The following is a 16,628-nucleotide window of genomic DNA, read 5'->3' as shown; positions in this document are numbered from 1 at the left end:
TACCACTAGAAGTTTCCAAACACTTATTTATTTTGTATCAAGCACTATTCTGGGCATTAAAGATTGAATTATAAATATGGAAAAACACTTATTCTTAAGAACCATTTACTCGGAGGGGATAAATACAGGCAAAATGGAGTGATTGGAATATTATGTGCTATGGTAAGAATATGCACAGTTTTACAACATTGAAGGAGTAGTGAGCCCAACCTTTTGGTGGTTCTCACTTCTGTGGGCAAAAGTTATGCTCTCTGGAGAAGATGACCTAAAGAGTTTGGGTTAGAAGAAGACTAGGACGAATTATTGTTCTACCGAAGTTTCTAGTCAATTTGTATGGCATGAAAAGGAAAAAAATGCATGAAGTCTGAAAATGAAAGAGTAGATCCTTTGTGATTTGCAAATGATAAAATTGTGTATGTAGAACATCCAAAAGGATCTATCAATAAACCATTAAAATTAACAATTTAATTTAACCAAGTTGCTGGACACAATTTATTATATGGGATTCAGTTGAGTTTTTACACTAGCAAGAAGTAATTGTAGAATAACATTTTGAAGAAATACCATTTACAATCGTATCAGAAGACATCAAACACATAGGACTAAATCTGACTATAAATGTGTAAAACTTCAACACCAAAAACTACAAAACATTGATAACATACTAATTCTTACAACAATCTCTAGTGATACATTAAGAGATGTGAGAGAGATGCTGACTGACTTAATAACTTGTCTAGGCTAAAAGAAAATGGCTCATAGTTGGTTATTCAAAACCGGGTGTCTCTTATCCATGAGCTTTCTGCTGCCCCAAACAGCTTCTGGCTCTGAATAGTTAATCACATCCTTTCTCTCCACTCTAGCCTCTACAATAGCCCTAGTTCAGATATTCAAAAATTCTTCCATGAATTACTACAATTGTCTTCTACATGGCTTGCCTGTTCTGATTTCGTATGCGTCAACATATTTGATTGCATCAAATCATATTTGAATATGTAACTACCCTCAGTCAAAATGTGTTGATGGATTTCTATTATCTACGTGTTAAAATCTGAACTTAGCACATCATGAGTTAACCTCGCCTATATTCCACGCGTATCTCCACCTGTAGTTAGCCTTCTGCTCCATCTCTTCTCTCTTCTCCTTCTTCTCTTCCCTTCCCTCCCCATAATCTCTTGATAACATGGAAAATTCTTGCTAATCTTGGAAGTCTCCACTCAAATTCTCCTTTCCAAATTTTACTCCATCCTTCCTTTGAGCTTACTCTAGTAAACTCTGGTATTCTTCAAATATGCTTTGAATTTTATTATAGACTGATTATGTTGCATTGTTTATATGTGTCTTTCTTCACTGCATATGACCCACTTGAATGAAAATACTAAGCCTTTGCAGTTCCTGGTACAGGGAGAGGTACAATAAACATGTGAAACAACCCAATCAATTAATGAAGTATTTTTATTCAGAATACTTTGATTAATTCCTTAAGGTAGGGAAATAAAAACACATAATTTGATCATTTGTAAAGTTTACCCTAAATAATTGACAGATGAATGTTTTTATTCCACAATCAGAAACTGGTATTTACTCTTAGCTGAGTAACTAAATGATTTTTTAAAAATCTATATTATTTCTCTTCCCAGGATGGAATTGTGATTTTACATTACAAGCTATTCTCTCTGGACCACACAGGCTTCGAATTTAAATTGTTAATGTTCCTTCACATATTAGACTTATTATATACAGATGTCTTCTATGAAGATTTTTGAACTATCTTGTGGCTTCTGTCACAAACAAATCATAATGTAAAATTATGATTTTATTTAAATGAGGCATTAAATATAAACTACTCTATACTATGTGAAGACTAAAGTGCATTCTAAAAAAACTGTTTCTCCCATTTGTCATAGATGAATACCAACAAAATGAAAGGCCCATTATGTTAATATACACCAGATAATACAAATGTAAATATTTCCAAAACAATGCAACACTTTCAAAATGCATTGCTCTCCTTTATTAAGTTACAATATAAAGGGAAATAAGGTGGAACTTTACATTTGTAGTTACAGTGTTTACGCCTTAGGCTTCTATTGCAATATACCTTCAGTTAATGAAAAACTTTTTTTAACTCAGGGATGCTAAGCACAGTTTGTTTGGGGAGTTGAATTTAATTATAGAATTTTATTTTGATAGATGAGATAAAATTTTAAAACTTTAATGCTTTCTTCATGTGTCCTATTTTCTTGAGGTACAGAATGGAGGAAATTTTCTACTTGTAAACTATATCTGCCCATTTCTGTAGAAATATATTTACTGAATTTGGTGCTATGTTTTTAATCACTAATTTAAGTTTTTATTATTTCAAGTCTAACTTTGAAATGTTTGATATTGTAAATCTATATTTTTCTCTAATGATTTTATATTTAGATCTTAGAATTTTGAGGGCATGGTCTATATATCAGTTATCAGAAATAACAGGGATTGGATTTGGGATGTTATTAGTTTGTGTTTGATAAGAAACACGACATACCCGGCCAAGCCGTTCCTTCTGTTAATAAGGAAACAATCACAAAAGGAAACGATAACCTCTAGTTGTTAGCTCTGACTGACTTCTGCCGGGAAACTAGTACTGAAGTCAACTGAACTAGACTGGACATTTGGCCTATTATAGAGGTCAAAGGAGAACAACAACCCAAAACCTGAATCTTAAAATAAGAGCTTTCTTCATTTAAAAAACAGAAGTGACAGAAATAGCCATTAGATTTTAGAATTCCTATATTTCATGCTTTGAAAATAATAAAGTATTATTTTTTTAATTTCTTTCTTTATCTTTTTGCTGAGGAAGATTAGCCCTGAGCTAACTGCCAGTCTTCCTCTTTTTGTATGTGAACTGCCACCACAGCATGGCCACTGACAGACAAGTGATGTAGGTCCATGCCCGGGAACCGAACCCAGGCCACCCAGGTGGAGTGCACCAAACTTAATCATTAGGCCATTGGGGCTGGCTAGATAAATTATTTTTTAAATTATGAATTTTCTCTTCCAAATGATGACCTAGGTGAGAAGGTTCCTGGTTGCTATTTATAAGTATTTGCCTGAATATAGCTTTGGTGAAAGGAGGGTTTTTAGATCCCAACTAATGAAAATGTAAATTGGAAATAAATGTTATAAAGTATTTCATCACTTTTATATAGGTTTTTAATTACTAGGGGCATTTTGATGTACTGTCAAAGAAATTTTATCAGAAGAATGCAATTTATACATCTGGTGGAAATCTAACTGGTTTTGCATAATTATCAGTTTCAATGTTCCTCATTATCTTGTCATATTTCTCCAAAAATGTGTTTTGTGCCTGCTTTTACTAGTATTCCATTATAGGCATAAAGTTACCAAAGTGTGAGTAAGAATGAAAAAAAGAACTTTAAAACTATTTAGTGATTTTAACTATGACAGTGGTTAGTGAAACTAAAGAGTTGATAACCCAGTTGATTGATTGACTATGTCAGGAGTTTCCTATCTGATTTTCACAAACCTGGGATTGTCACTCAGTATGAGTTCATGAATTCTTGAAAGGTTTCATTTTAAAGAAAAAAATAATTAGTTATTATTAAATAATTGTGTATTAATTTAAAAGAGAAATAGAACCATATGTTATTTTTTACATAATAATGATGATGATGTGAACCCACTGGAACAAATCTCTCAAAACCTCAAAAACAAACACTGAAACGTATGCAAAAGTGTACCTTGAACAACTTGAAAGAAACTATGGTATGTTCTCCAGCAGGAACATCCATCTAACAAACAAGATCCTCACCTAAGGTGTTATGTTGTGCTAGTTTACTAAGAAAGGAGCAGAGGCAAGCCAGAAATCAGAGAATCTACACTGCACTCATTTAAGAATGATTCTTACCCTAACTAATTTCCAGTGCCAACTTTAGTAATAAAACATTACACTGAAAAAGTATATATAATATACATACAAATATCTGTACATATAAGAAATTATAATTTGATAACATATATTGATATACATTATATAAATATTAACAGGAGGCTGGACAAGCTCTTTTTACCTCAATGTTGGCTAAAATACAAATACAACAGATATCTGGCAGCAAAGGGAGGATGGGAAAATCTTTACATATAGAATTTACAAAGGAAATTTAAAAAATGGATTCCATTATTTCAGGTCCTTTCGACAAGATGTAAGTTACAAAAATGGATTAGAATTATGAGAAGAGAAAGAATTTGAGAAGGATTTTTGGAGAAAGATCTCCTAGGATGTGAATTCCTAAGAAGAGAAAGGAGCTCTGTCTCCTTTTACTCAGGTTGGCAATGCAGTGGGACCACTCAGAGTTCTGAATTATGTTTCTTAAAGTTGTGAAACACAGGAGACAAGCACTTGACTTCCACAGAGATCTGGAGAATCAAAGATGGACTAACTTACTACTTTGAAAATGAAAAGAGCAGCTCTTTTGGGATCAGGCTGGAGATGGCTATTGTATTGACTTGGCTTTGTAATCCCAGACTCAGCCTTTTGCAAGGCAAAGGATGTGTAAATCTTTCCTGTGTACTAGGTACGGGGTGTGCATGACAGAGGACAATCATGGTTCATGTTAGGTCCTGCTAAATAAGGTCCCTGGGAAGAATGGAAGAGCTACAACAGCAAAAGGCTGAAGGTGAACACCAGAACCCTAGACGCTAGAGGAGGAGTTGAAAGTGACTACCCAAAAGGATTCATACCCCAAGTCAAGGGATCTGTAGGATGAAGGTCCTCAGCAAACAACTCTCTCAAGAACCCACAAGAGAAAGAGTCACCAGGCACACACAATAGTGTAAGGGCAGCTTATACAACAACCAGTTCAAGTAAGATCTTCCCTACCTTTGACCTCTTTTTATCTTGCCTCACACTGTTCCCATCACACCTCTTACCCCAGCTCCTGATCTCAGAAATTGGTAAAAAAAAAAAAAAAAAAAAAAAAAGATAGTTATAGAAGAAGTCAAATTTGCTGGGGTTTTTTTTGTTGTTGTTAAATATCCATATGAAAGTAGGCTCAAGATAGAGAAAAGGAAATGAAAAGGTTTAAATCAAATTTGCATTATTGTATATCTTGTACCAGACATCCAAATTTCTTAGTCAAGATTGTGTTTGTCAGTTAAAAGAGCTGAAGCATCATGTATTAACTAACAGTGGGCAGAAAAGCCATGGGCTTTTGGAAGTGACAGTACTAGAATCATCTCTAAAATCAGAGTCCTCAGCCTGCATCTTGTAAGAACATGGTATTCATTTCATAAAATCGTCATAAAATTAAATACATGAATGCTTATAAGGAGCTTGGAAATAAGTTTGGCACACAGTACATCCTCAAAAATCTATTAGCTGTATTCACTACGCAGTAAACTGCTGAGTTAATTTCGTATTTTATCTTCTGATAAAAATGATAAAACAGTTTTCATATGCCAAAATTGGCTTATTGGCAAATATTTATAAATATTGGCCTCTTGTATAATACTCAGTGAAAAGTGAAAACATGCAGAGTATTTAACATACATTTTAAAAAATAGGTAGTGTCCTAGTAACAGATCAAATTACTGCCTCAATAACAATACCTCAGATATCAATCTCAAAAAGCTTTCATTTAATTTTCATTTAAATTAGAATATTATGGGTAATTTTCTATCTATTCTTTAATATATATTTTTATGCCTTCTGTCTGATCATAATATAGACTAGTCTTTCATTTAACTTTGAATATTAGTATAATTGGCATCTTTGTTTTCCTTTACCTAATTTTGTAATGTTATATAAAAATATCTTTAGTATGTTTTTGTTATTCTTTAAGCTATTAGATGCAAGTCATTGGATGTGAAAATATAATTTGGTTAGATTTACCTAAAACTTTTTTCTTTGTTGACCGGCTGTGATATATTTTAAACAACTGCTCTAATTTCTGTCATTATGGCACAATTTTCATGCTGTAGAGACTTAAAATATCATCATATCCTTGAATACTGAAGAATCACCAGTAATACAATTTTTCTTTGGATTCTGAAGGTGAATATTTTAGACTTCATTACCTATATTAGTTTAAGTAGTCACTCATCCAATTAGCACAAAGACTCTCAGCTTCCTGAATTGGAAATGAGGAACACCATTTGCACTTGATTTTAGAATGTATGCCCAAAATAATTAGCTTCTGTAACAGAGAATGACTCTGAATTTATTGTAAGCCATGACGATAGCATAGAAAAGTACTGCCAAAGCAAAAGGAATTCTAATGTTTCGAGGACATTAAGTTTTGATTCAGCTCTCAGAAATGAAGTCAGGATATGCTTCAGACCATACCAGAAACTGGAGGTGTAATATGGTCTTAAACATTTCATAGTAAAAAAGTCAAACAGAAAATTCAACCAGCAGTGCCATCACTTTTCAGATGTGGAACAACTAATTATGTACAACAAAGTTTGAATAAGATGGAAGAGTGGTTTTCTTTTTGAGGCTCTTGATCTCTGGTTGTCTCTAGTCTTTACCATCTCTATTTTACTCTTCACTGATGATCATATCTGTATGCTTTTAACTAAGGTTCTCATTCAGTTTTGAAAACTGGAGGCTATCCATTACCATATATTGCTGACATTTATATTCATTGCCTGTTCCTGAAATTTATCTACTTCATTAATTTATGTGTCCATATTCATCTTCTACAAATTGCTTTAAATTCTTTTGAGAAAACTTATCTTATTCATATGTATATTTTTCCCAAGAAACTCATAGAATCTCTTGTAATATTGTAGGCATTTACCAGGGCACTAAACCTGGGGAAGGAACTTTTCAAAGATATGTTATATGCTCTCCTATTGAGAGGAAGATGCATTGAGGGAGTGGGTCCATTATTGGCTGTCTTCTAGGAAATTCAAAATTGTTCTATCATCACCCAGGGTATCCATGATCCTCAAGCAGCAGCTGCCCAGAACCCGAGTGGGTCAACAGTTTGTGTATATTCTTTCAGCCAAGTCTGAGGATTAACAGCAGAGGTTTTTTGTAATTTGTGAAATTACAATATCTACTGAAATACTGATTTTTCTTTTCTTTCTTCCATATTGTAGTTTTTTTTTCTTAGCTATATTTCTCAATGAATCCAGAATCAGGGCAACTTTACATATACTCAGTACATTTAATAAACTTGAGTGATATTCACCTACCACACACAAATATTTAGCAAACTTTATTATTTTGTTGATATTCATGTATAAGACTTATTGAGAAGTCGCTTCAGCAACACCTTTAATGTTGGACTAAGATCTTTCTCTTATACTAAAGTGTACATGCTAGGGCAAGAAGATAGAAGGCAGTAATCACAGATAGAATGTGAGAAATATTGGGTTAGGAATCCAAAATGTCTTCATGGTGTTAAGAGACAAGGGACATCATTTGTTTCAGGATATCAGGGAAAACTGTATGAGTGTTGTGCATATAAGTAGGCTTTTGAATGACAGTAAAGCTTTGTTAGATGGTGGCATAGACGTGGAGTTAGACAAAAGATTTAAGCCCAAAGGAAGAGCCTGATTAAATGTTTGGAGGTGAAAACATGAAGCTATGTAAAGAAAACAGTAAACAACCCAACCATACTAGAAGGTAGAATTCGTGTATGGTAGAAAATATTAGAGTTCATCTTATATGTAATAGTGCCCTAGGAGGTCACTTACATTTCTTTTTAGCCTAGAACCTACATAAAATGTTATGTACCTTTAAAATATTAGTATATCAATAGCATATAAGGCCACACATTTTTATTTCACTGAAAACCACAGTAATTACATCTCCACCTGCCCTGTATATACATATACACATTTAACCAAAAGAAAATCCATAAAATTACTTATCTATACTTATAAGGGACATATTTTCACTTGTGTTATGATATTCTGTCCCCCTGTATTTTCTTCTGTTCTATTCTATCTCATTTTTAATGATATTTGTGACCCACAAGCTTCATTGTGAGCTAGAATTATTATAACTAGTGGTTTGAAAACCACTGGGATCGGGCATATACATAATAGAAAGGGTGAGTTTTTAGATAGGAGGGCTAGACAGGAAATAACTGTACTAGTTCCAAAAAATTAAACTGATCTAAGCATGAGTGGTAAAATCAAGGAATGCATCCATCTGAGAGTATCTGGGAGGGAGTATCTATGAGCGTTACATAGTAACAGATTTGAAGATATTGGGGAGAATACTAAAATTTCAAAGATAGATGATTAGCAGTGAGAACAGCTGATTGACTAAGAGAATAAATATGGGAGTATATGACCATTTATGTGCTTAGATGTTAAATTTGCTGTTGGATACTTGATCTAAAATATTTTCTGGTCGCTCAGATAAAATTCAAAACATAGAAATGTAAGGAAAGAAACAAAATGCGTTAGATAAAAGTAATAGTGCTCTATTCTATCCTCAATGAAACCCTTAAATTTCAATGACTTAACATGTTAAAGCTTGCATCTTGCTTGCTTCACTGTCCTAAGTGGTATTCTGGTCTGGCCGGTCTTCTCCTGAGAGTAGCAATTTAGGTCTAACGCTTCCTTCATCTGTGGCTCCTCCATCTTCAACATATGGTTTATTGTCTTGGAGGTGTTTTCCATCCTAGCTAACCAGTAAGAAAAAAAAAAACAGGACAGATCGTGTGTGGACATTTTGATGGACCAGGCCTGAAAGAAATATTGATCACTTCTGCTCACATTCCATTGACCATGACAATCACTTAATCATGAGGAAGACTAACAACAGTCATCTAGTTGTGTACCCAAAAGGAAGAGTAAACTGAATTTAGTGACTCTGTACTAGGGTTTTAGATACGGTATTAGTTTGCTAGGGCTGCGGTAACAACATACCACAAACTGAGTGACTTAAACAATAGAAATTTATTGTCTTACAGCGCTGGAGGCTAGAAGTCCAAGATCTAGGTCTCAGTAGGGTTGGTTCCTTCTGAGAGCTGTGAGAGAGAATCCACTCCCTGCCTCTTGCCTAGCTCCCAGTAGTTTCCTGGCAATCTCTGGAATTTCTTGACTTGTAGAACTATCACCGTAATCTCTGCCTTCACCTTCACATGGCAATCTCCCTATGTCTTTGTCCAAATTTCTTCTTTTTATAAGGACAACAGTCATATCAAATTAGTGATCCACTCTATGTCAGTATGACCTCATCTTAACTAATTATATCTATAACAACCCTATTCCCAAATAAGGTCACATTCTGAGGCACGAGGGGCTAGGACTTCAACATATGATTTTTTGAGGAGACATAATTCCACCAATAACACATATAAAGAGAAACTTGAAATGCTAAACATAGACTTGGAATCACCTGAATGAATATGGTGGATAAATTGCAGCAAAGAAGGCTTTGGGGTAGAGAGAAAAGAGAAGAATGCTGTGGGTAGAGCTTTTGTGAGTGCTTGCAATGGGAAGATGAGCAGGAAAAGAATTCAGTGAAGTGAGCAGATTTCTTCAGAGAGTCAGAGGTGGGGGTCAGATGAGGATAATCTAAATGAGAATAATACAGAGTCACAGAATCAAGCAAGGATAGTGTTGTGTCTGAAGAGAATGCTTCCTAAAGGAAGAAGTCGCCAGTGCCAATTGCTGCAGCTGTCACGTAGCTCTTAGCCAGGTTTGTGTTTAGGATTCTTTTTGTATAATGAGCACATTCTCGTACAGAGAACAATAGCTTGCCCAACATCTTTTAATGAGCTACTGTCAGAATTGGGATTGGCAACGAGAGCTCACAAGTCAGAAATAAGCCCAGTTCCTGGCTTTCTAATCTATATATACCACCTGTCTGTTTTTGCTGCAAGAAACAGTGAGAGAACACACATTTGTCTCTATAGGATTTTAACTTGTGAAATGTTTTGGATTGCTTATTCAATCTTTCTGTTATATTTTAGGGCCAAAAAGTTTTCTGGCTCTATTTCATGGCAAATCAGGATCTACAAATTAATGTGGTATGATCCTGTTATGACACCAGTGTCTACGGAAGTAGCGTGGCATATGGAAAGCCTGCCAGACTGGCCAGTATGTATCCTAGGTTCTGATTCTCACCCTAAGTGTGTGAACACGAACAGTCATCAAGCCCTCTGAATTTCCATCTCTTCATGTATAACATTCACATCAGAGTAGAAAAATACCTGAGATCTAAGACCATCATTACCGAATCTTCCTTCTTGTATTTCATACTGGATGAAATAAACATGGGCTGAAAGTCTATATGGTATAAAGGCACTAGTCTAGGCATTCTCACATACATTAATTATTCAGGAATCTGTTTAATTTGATCAGTTTAATAGTGAGAGCTTATCCTCTACAATGTATATTCATGGAGCACAATTTAAAATTGACAGACTGGTGTGAACTTCAGTCAAAATATTTTTCTGAGTCATCCCGTCATGTGTCATGAAAGCAGAGTGCAGTGCACAACAAACACAAAAAGAAACAAACCTTATTAAGCCAGTTTTCAGTGAGATAGGACCTGCATAATTTTTTCCCAATTTTGGCACAAGAAATCTGCAATTACTGCTCACCAGGTTTAATTTTCTTTATACGGAAACACCTGGAAGGATTCATTACTTGGGGACTTGAGGCAAATGTCCAAATAATCTGTGAAGCATAATAGTAACTATACTCTTAAATGAGAAATATATATGTAACTTAATATATATTAATTTAAGATATATGTGTGTGTGTTTATATATATTCATACTGGTATGTGCAAATGTGTGCATACTTTTCATATATCTGTAAATATAAATAACATCCATAAATGCTATTAAATGGGTTTTTATGTAAACATTTGTGACAAGACTATGAAGTTAACTGAATATTCATTTTTTACTTTGGGTAATTTAATTTACTTTGAGAAAAAATATAATTCACAAGAACAATCTGTATTGCAACTTTAGTGTCCAGTAACTTCAAATGATTTCTAATTATAATTTTATTTACTCAAAAGAAGTATAATCTGATTTATATCAGCTCCTTCTCTAAAAGCAGAGAGAATTTTGGTGTCATAGAGCAGAAGGTGAATGGATGAAGGTTTGTGAGGAGAAGGAGACAGTGACATGATTCCTAGAGCCTAGGAAGGGAATAGAAGATTTAGGGTCACAAAGCAACAGGCACATGTGCCCTGCTCCCTGGCATTGCCCCAAGGGAGATAGACAACCTCAAGGCAAATGGCCTGTGGTATATGCTGGGTATTGGGTACTGGTGGTTCTAGCCACAATGAATACTTCCATGCCCTAAAGATAGAACAAAAGCAAAAGATCCCTAGATCAAAGGGACCATGAAGACCTTCCACTGGATATCTTGGGTATAGCTAGTGCAGATTGAGGGCCAGTGGTTGAAAGGGTCTCCCCAGTGCCTTGGTATTAAGTCAGATTCTTGCACCTTTGCACAAGTCTCAGGCATAGATTCTCAAGAATAGCATGCACAATAGATTAGGGTTTGGGACTTACGTTGATAAAAAAATATATATATAAACTTCCAGTTTACTAGTTTTTGAATTGGAGGAAATCACTTATCCAGGGACTAAGGGAGTAATCTGAGTTCTTTTCTGGTCTAAATTCCTCCTCTTACAGCTCATACTAATCCTCCCCTGTTTATCTTATGGCATTATTGTTTAATTATGTTGGTGTAAAAATCATTTACTTCCTATATTTTATGTGCCTTACTGCTATTTTCAGAAAGTTCTTGCTATTTACACCCACAAATGTTCATATTTCACTTGAAATGCTGAGCTGTTGTCAATTGATTTCCAGAGCAGCTTGATTTCTCCGATATTGTCTGTGAAGGGAGGGTGCCGGATTGGCTTGTTGACAGTGGGGTGACTTTCATGACTTAGGTTGGCACGCCCGCTCTTCCTATAACTTGAGTAGAGTCCAAATTCTCTCACACTTTAGTCTGAGGTGTGAAGAAAACACTGATTTTTCTTTTATTCACTATAACTCGTCTAATTTTTCTCCTACCTCCAACCCAGCCATCTAGCTCACCTAGGGGAAAACTAACCTTAAATCTGCTAGGTTACGGTATTATTGGCCCTTTCAGTGTAAGTTTTGGGTTAATTTGGCTTTTGATTCCTTTCCTGTCTATCAGATTAGGCTTCTCTTATGCTATTAACTGGGTAAAAGTTCTGTCAAGGAGAAATCGCACCAGACACTTGTTAAAAACAGCTAGGAAGAATTTGATCAAGACTATTGCAATAGGGGCCAGAGAGTGATCTCAAATCTGCTTTAAAAAAAAGCAGAAGAATTTTTAAACACTGGGGCAAATTAATGGAAAAGTACTGGAGGACGTTAGGGGAAGTTTAGTCAATGAAACTAGGCCACTGAATAAAATTTTAATGAAATGACGCAAAGATATTTACAGAGACAAATAGCAAAATAAAATTAAAATAATTTTGTTTTTGTTTTGTATTAGGAAAAAAGACAGAAAAATCTGATATTAAACATTTTTATGAAATATTCTTTTCTTATCTTTTCATGTCTGTTCTTTAGAACAGATTAGACTCATTGCATTTGAATAAATGTAATTCTGAAAACACCAGATTTTTGCAGATACCAACTCTTCATCTAGTATTTTGGAGAAATTACTTATGTAGGAGTTGAAAGCAGGTGCATATATAAAACAAAGGAAAAAATCCATTGGAAATGCAAAACACTTTACAAATTTTGGCGTGAATTTCTATGTAACACTTGGAAAGAATGTCAGTAAAAATTCAAGACTTTTTTTGAGTATTGTGTTGTATCTCCTTAATAAGAATATACCATAGTCAATTTCTAGTTATTTTAAAACAGAGACTATTTTAACATTATTTTAGTAATTCCACTTCTCCATTGGCAAGAACATGAGCAAAAATTTAAGAGACAATTTTTGTGAATTGTGTACTGCCTTCATTAGAAGAATTTACACTAGTCAACATTTTAATTATTTAAAAATAGGAAGAATTTTGACATTATTTTAATATTATGATGTTTTCATTTTTTATCTCAGTTATGCATGTCTTTCAAAATGATGTGAGTGCCTGCCATATGTCAGGCATTTTCCAGGAATTGGTAGGGAGTCAAGGTCCCTGCTCCTTTGAGACAAAAAACAAGTAGAAAATACGTGTAAAATAAAATATGCAATAGAAGGAGGGTGAAGGCTGTTTGAGAATGGGTGTCTGAAAAGGCCCTGCTAAGGACCCATCATTTAAGCTAAGAACTGTAGGATGATCAGTAATCAGGGGAAGATGATGTGTGTTCCAAGCAGATGAACTAATGCACATAGATTTAGGAGAAGAGGACTTGGAATGTTGGATGGACAAGATGGAGGCTGAGTCAGGGAACTGAAACAAAGAATGTTAGGAGATAAGTTCAGTTTGCTTGATTTATTATTGCTGTTTACTGTGGTGTTGAGAATTTAGGTAAACTACTCCATAAATTGGCTGTCTCCTTGGCCTCCTTTCGTGTGGCCTAGCAGTCTGCAGGGGCCTTGAACTGACACTAGCCCCCTCCCTCAAGCGCATGTCCTGCAGAGTCACAAGTAAATGCAAGTTCCTGATATGGCTCCCCCAACCACCCTTGTGATAAGCTCTTTCCCAGCCACCCAAAGCCTTCCCCTTATGAGACCCTTAGATAAGACACTCCCCACTTGAAGCCTAACAAAACCTCCTCTCTTTTTGGTTTGAATTGACCAATCAAGACTTAGCCCAGGAACCCCAAAGCAATCCACCCTTGGGCCCCAATAAAGGCATATGCCCCAGGTCCTGCTGTACTCTTTCTCCCCCTACACTGCCTCGACCTCCCCATGTGGCCCCGTGAGTTATGCTGTGTACCTCCTCCGGGACTTGTGAATAATAAAGTCTCTATTTCACTTTCTCTAATGGCCTTTTGTTAAATTGTGGCTAAACATCTGCACCCTGGGTCCCTACTTAAGAAATGTTAATTTAACAAAGTTATAAGGATGGGGTGTTGGTGAGACTCCCAGGGATGTCACTGGGGCTGTAGGGTCTGGTAAGCAAGGGTATTTCAGCCTTATCGGCATAGAGTTAGGAGTTGTTACCAGCCCTCAAAAAGATGAGTGGACTTTATAGCGTAAATAGATGAGAGATAAGGCCAAGGATACAATGCTACACATAATCCCCCTGCCTTCTGATGATCTTCTCACTTCCTGTCAAGGCAAGTTGCTGCATTAGGAGAGTTTGAACTCCAAGTGTATGTTGAAGATTTGCCATGGAGAAAAGGCTTGCAATGAACCGAAAGCTTGTTTTCTCCCAAAATTCATATATCAAAACCCTAATCCCAAAGTGATGGATTTTCGAGTTGTGGCCTTTGGGAGGTGATGTTTTAGTGCCCCATGAGAACAGGCCAGAGAGCTTGCTGGCTCTCTTTCTGCCAAGTGAGGATACAAAGACTAGTCAGCCCTCTGCAACTCAGAAGAAAGCTTTCACCAAAACTTGACCATGGTGACACCATGATCTCAGACTTCCAGCTTCCAGAACTGTGAGAAATAAGTTTTCATTGTGTAAGCCACCCAGTCTATAGTAATTTGTTACAGCAGTCTGAACTGACTAAGACCAGGGTTTCCTTTATTTTACAGGTGTTAAAATTATTTTATAGTGAGACTGGCAAGTGTTCTTACAAGAAAAATCTACTCAGATTTATCCACACAGACTGGTGGGGTTTTTCCTTCTAAGATGCCCAACATTCCTGAAGTGCTGCACGTCCTATAAAAGGAATCCTGGCACTAGTACCACTACTCAGCCCATTTGTGCTTGAAAGAATGCACCAATAAATAAGTAATAATTAAGGGGGCTGGTTACCACGGTGGTGTAGTGGTTCGTGAGCTCCACTTTGGCAGCTCGGGGTTCGCAGGTTTGGATGCTGGGTGCAGACCTCCACGCTGCTCATCAAGCCATGCTGTGGTGGTATCTGATAAACAAAAGAGAGGAAGATTGGCACAGATGTTAGCTCAGGGCTAATCTCCTCACCAAAAAAATAAAATAAATAAATAAATAAATAAATAATAATTAAGCATCTATTCTATGTAAGACATTCTGTTAGAAGCAAAATAGAATGACAGAGTCCCTATTCTGCAGGAAATTTTCTTTTACTTGGGGAGAAGTGATACAGGCCAACAGAAAATATAAACAATATGAGTCAATACCTCATTATAATTATTATCCACCTCATAATAATAGCAAAAGTAAATTTATTGAGCACTTACAATGTTCAGACATGCTTCTAAGTGCTCCTAAGCACAGATCTTGTCATCAAATCTTCACATTAATTCTATGAGGTATATTGCTGTCATTATACTCATTTTACAAATGAGGAAATAGGGAGACTGAAAGACCAAAGAAATCGCAGAATTCGTAAAAATAAATGTAATAGGAATTTAGAGAAGAGAGTTTTTTTCAGCTTGGGGAGAGGTGGAAGAAGCTTTAATCTGGGGCTCAAGGTGCAGGTGGGTTTCCGAAAGGGGCAATTAGGGAAGGGAAAGGAGAGGATAAGAAGGGTGCATTCTAGGCTGAAGGAGTAGCTTGGGAAGTTTTAGAGATCTGAACGCTGAATGTGTTTCAGGGTTATTGAGTATACCTGAACAAAAGAGAAAGGATCTTGGAGGGCTGTGCATTGAGAGATACTGAGTGTTCATCTTTGTAATTTATTTTATGAGACCGTGTTGGAGAGTTAAAGACTTAGGAAATTATGACAGCGGTTCAGAGGCGGGATGATAAGGACGGAATGAGTGTGGAGCTACTGGGTCTGGAAATGAGGCAGCAGATGTGAGGGGAGCTTTGCAGGGAATAATCAATAGGCTTTCAAAACTAATTAGATGTGAGCGCTGTGCTGTGTCGCTTGCGGAGGACTGAATTGCTCAAGGAGTGGCCACAGGATGGAGCTCTCCATTAACTAGCACGAAATCACGGTCGGGGTCTTTTAGCAAGAGGGCTTAGAGATAAAACACAGGAAAGAATTCCACAGAAGCCTAGAAAAATCAGGTCCTTTTAACAGCAATAAATAAGAAGCAATAAAAATGAGATTTAAAATAAACACAAATCTGCACATTTTACCTCCAAAGCACAGCTCCTGAAACAAATCAAGAACTAGTATGTGAGTAGAAATATACTTGCATTTAGACTAATGATCATCGATTATATCCTTTGACCAGGCAGTTTTTATCTAGGAATTTATCGTAAATAAAATATCGGTGATAACCACAACTCTGTGTGTGCGTGTGTATATGCACATATATATGATACATATTCTGCACAGTGTCACTTTAATGTAAAAACAAGATAGAAAAATAATGCCTAAATGGCCAAAATAGAAAATTAGTTAAATTAATTATACAAATTATCATATAATAATTAAAATCATGTTTTCAAGAAGGTTTAATGGGACACTGCATAGCTATAAGATTATTAAATGGAAAAAGAAGAGTGTATTAAGCATTGTATAAAGTATGATCCAGGGGCTGGCCTGGTGGTGCAGCAGTTAAGTTCACACATTCCGCTTCTTGGAGGCCTAGGGTTTTCTGGTTTGAATCCCGGGTGTGGACATGGCACCACTTGGCACACCGTGCTGTGGTAGGTGTCC

This window comes from Equus asinus, chromosome 24 (assembly GCF_041296235.1).
Source record: "Equus asinus isolate D_3611 breed Donkey chromosome 24, EquAss-T2T_v2, whole genome shotgun sequence".
Classification (NCBI taxonomy): domain Eukaryota; kingdom Metazoa; phylum Chordata; class Mammalia; order Perissodactyla; family Equidae; genus Equus; species Equus asinus.
Note: the sequence above shows the minus strand (reverse complement) of the source record.